Source organism: Octodon degus, unplaced genomic scaffold (assembly GCF_000260255.1).
Source record: "Octodon degus isolate 3935 unplaced genomic scaffold, OctDeg1.0 scaffold00122, whole genome shotgun sequence".
NCBI lineage: Eukaryota > Metazoa > Chordata > Mammalia > Rodentia > Octodontidae > Octodon > Octodon degus.
In genome coordinates, this window is record NW_004524698.1 from 432,640 (window position 1) to 436,686 (window position 4,047).

General features: G+C 39.6%; 1 pseudogene across 1 annotated transcript; it reads left to right on the forward strand.

Annotated features, from left to right (window-relative positions):
* The first annotated feature begins 689 nt into the window (after positions 1-689).
* Positions 690-2,057, forward strand: LOC101571793 (annotated as a pseudogene). Its single transcript, XR_192739.2, has one exon. The product of XR_192739.2 is annotated as an actin-related protein 3 pseudogene (transcript).
* The last annotated feature ends 1,990 nt before the right edge of the window (positions 2,058-4,047 follow it).

Genomic DNA, 4,047 nt, shown 5'->3' on the forward strand with positions numbered 1-4,047 from the left:
TTTCAGCCTCCCCAGCACTGAGATTACAGGCATGCACCACACCTGGTTTGGGGCCTGCATGGTGTGTGGTACTGGGTATTGAACTGCCTACCAGGCAGGAACTTAGACCATTGAGCTATCTCACCAGCTCTGTCTTGATTCTTAAAGTGCCACTGACAATAATATTTAAGCCATTTAAGAAAATGCTTACTCAGATTAACTTTGCTATGAACCCTCATGCTTTCCAAAGTATACATTTCAGCCTGGGCCTGGCTTGGCCAGTCATCGGCACTGGCGGCCATCTTTGCTTTAAGGAGAAGGTGGTGTGATGGGTAGAAGTTGTAGGGTGGGGGCAGGAGGGAAAGGAGGGAAGAGAGAGGGGGAGGAGGCCGCAGCGGGGCAGGATGGGGTCTGCCTGCCCACTGACCCAGCCTGCTGCTTTCTGGCTACCATTTAGGCTTCCCGGCCACCCCACCCCCAGTCCCCTCAGGACAGAGCACAGCCCAGCTGTGGATGGTCAGACAGCTCCCATGTCTTGCCACCGGTTCCTGGCCCCAAGCAGCACGGAGCAGACGGCGGAGGCAGCAGCCGGCGAAGACAAAAAAGGCAGGACGGCTGCCCGTCTGTGGGGTGGACTGTGGAACGGGATACACAAAACTAGGATATGCTGGAAAAAGAGAACCATAGTTTATCATCCCTTCTTGTATTATGATTAACGAATCACCAAAAGTAGGTGACCAAGCTCAGAGAAGGGTGATGAAAGGTGTTGATGATCTAGACTTCTTCATTGGTGATGAAGCAATAGAAAAACCTACATATGCAACAAAGTGGCCAATTCGTCATGATACAGTTGAAGATTGGGATTTAATGGAAAAGTTTATGGAGCAAGTGATCTTTAAATATTTAAGAGCAGAACCTGAAGACCATTATTTTCTTTTGACTGAACCTCCACTGAATACTCCAGAAAACAAGGAATATACTGCTGAAATGTTTGAGTCCTTCAGTGTTCCAGGCTTGTACATTGCTGTGCAGGCTGTTGGCTTAGCTGCATCCTGGACCTCAAGACAAGTAGAAGAACAGACATTGACTGGTACAGTAATAGCGGAGATGGTGTTATTCATGTTATTCCTGTGGCTGAAGTGTATTAGATTGGCAGCTATATTAAGCATATTCCAAATGTAGGATGAGATATAACATATTTTATTCTGCAGCTATTGAGAGAACAAGAAGTAGGAATCCCTCCAGGACAATCTCTAGAAATTGCTAAGGCAGTAAAGGAGCGCTATAGTTATGTATCCCCAGATTCAGTAAGAGTTTAACAAGTATGACACAGATGGAGCAAAGTGAATTAAACAGTATAATGGAATCAATGCCATCTCAAAGAATTTTCCATTGATGTTGGTTATGAGAGATTCTTGGGACCTGAAATCATTTTCATCCAGAGTTTGCTAATTCAGACTTTATACAACCTATTTCAGAAGTTGTAAATGAAGTAATTCAGAATTGTCCTATTGATGTCAGACGTCCTCTCTGTAAGAATATTGTCCTCTCTGGAGGCTCAACCATGTTCAGGGACTTTGGATGCTATATGCAAAGAGATCTGAAAAGAACTGTAGATGCCAGGCTGAAATTAAGTGAGGAAGTGAGTGGTGGTAGATTGAAGCCAAAACCAATTGATGTACAAGCTATCATACACCATATGCAGCAATATGCAGTTTGGTTTGGAGGATCAATGCTGGCTTCCACGCCTGAGTTCTACCAAGTATGCACACCAAAAAGGATTATGAAGAAACTGGATCTAGCATTTCTCACCACAATCCTGCATTTGGAGTCATGTTGTAAAATCAGGCTGTTGGGGTTAGGGAGGTGGAAAAGAAATAATCTTTCTGATATCCTGTTTTGTCTGGCGGGCTGGCATTTTGAGGTTTCAAACCTCACATGAAATAGTAAGAGCAAACATAATCATACAGGAGTATTTTAATAAGCATATTAACATGGAGATGTAAAAGAGAGCCAAAATGATTTTTTTTAGATTGAAAATTTGAATTTTATGTGTAACAAAAAGAAGTTTTAGTTCTTTCTGCGCCCTGATAGTTTGTATATTATTGAATTACCCAAGGTTAGATGGGATTTATCAGTATATAAATAGCTCTATAATGCTTGTACACTTCTAAGAGTGCAGTGCAAGAGCTTGTTTATATTTCATATTTTATACTTTTTGAGGATAAAAGTCAAAGGAAAGTATTTGAGGAAACAAAAGTGATCCAGTAAAGGGTAAATTTAAACAACAGCCTCATGAGACCTGGCGTCCACACTTATGGAATTCCAGTTATTGTGATATGAATTGCTTCCCTTTCCCTCTCCTCCTCAGCCCCCACCACTGGTTTTCTTTGTAAGTGCTTTTGGAACTAAGACGCTAGTGTCTTGGATCAAGTGATGGCTGCTAGTGCTCGCATATGTTTCTTGCTTTAAATGGAAAGTAAAGACAAGACTGTTGGACCAGTTTAAAAAAACAAAAAAGTATAATTTCATTTTGTAGCAATTAAAAATTTTTCTTAAGATAGCACCTGGATCTCAACTGACAATTTTTAATTAGTTCACATGTCTTCTTCAAAGAGAAACCCAAATCTTGAAAGACTGAACTTGCAACACAAAAGACCCATAAGGCTTTCTCTAGGTTTTAAATCTTGCACCTAAATGCACACAAGATCAACTGATTTCATCTTTATCTCTGAATTTACACATACAAGTACACAATTATTTAAAATCATTAGGGGCTGAGAGAGTGCAGTAGGAGGATCATCATGAGTTTGAGGTCAGGCTGGGCTATATAGAGAGTTCACAGCCAGCTGGAACTACCTGCTGTGATCCTGTCTCAAAAAGCAAAACAACAAAAAAGTGAAACCCATGGGTCATGTTTCTCAATTTTTGGTGTTTAAAACGTAACACATCCTTCACAACAAACTCAGTAAGACTCATATTAGCCTTGTGTACTTAAACACACTAATATTTCTACAGCAAATTATAACTATTCATATTGTAACTTTTGTAGCACTTGTCATGCATATGAATCAAGTTTGTATTGTGAGGCTTTAGAATAAAAAATTGTGGAATTATATGACTTCATATAATCCAAAAAGTCCATAGACTATCCAAGCACAGTGACATATATCTGGGAGGCTGTAGCAGGAATAACTCGTTTCAGCCCAACCCTGGCAATTTAGTGAGAAGTTGCCTCAAAATTAAAACAAGGGGAGATTGAGTATTTAGCTTACTGCAAGACCCTTCAGTCCAATACCAGCATGACAAAACAAACAATAAAACCAAAAAGCAAGCTTATGAGATATACTATCATAATTCAACTTTATTAGGTAACAGGTAGAAAAGACATTAAGTACCTGTCTATTGCCCCACAGCTAGTAAGCAGCACAGCTAGAATTTCACACTAAAAGGACAGTTTCCATGTATTTAACCATTATGCAATACTGGCTTTTAATGTACTTAACCAAAGTACCAACCATATACTATTGTGCAATTGTTTTAAGAGTTGGGGCTGCACTATGGAATATGTTGAAAAAACAAAAACATGGGCCGGGGAGATGGCTCAGAGGAATAAGCGCTTCCCTGGCAAGCACAAGGGCCTGAGTTCAATCCCCGGTTCTGCCAAAAAAAAAAAAAAAACCATATGGATGCTAAGGTTTTATTTTCCTAACTCCTTTCTGATAAACTAAAAATTGCCTTTGGAGAAACAGCTTTTTGAAACTACAATTTGAGTCCTTTAATCATGAGGAAAAGATTTAATGACATAAGTGTCAGTGTAAGAATTAAAAATCTAAATTTGATGGCACAGCAAAGGTAATATTCAGAAGACTCAAGACATGCCAAAATCCAGAATACATAAGATGCTATCATGATTAAGAAAAAGACTGGCAAGCTCAAGGTCCTGAGTTTGATCCTTGATACTAGAAGGAAAAAAAAAAAAAAAGACTAAGTTACCAAAGAAATACATGATCCACAAAAACCTTGAGATAATCTGTGTAAGACAAAGTAGTATGAGAGCTTCCAAGT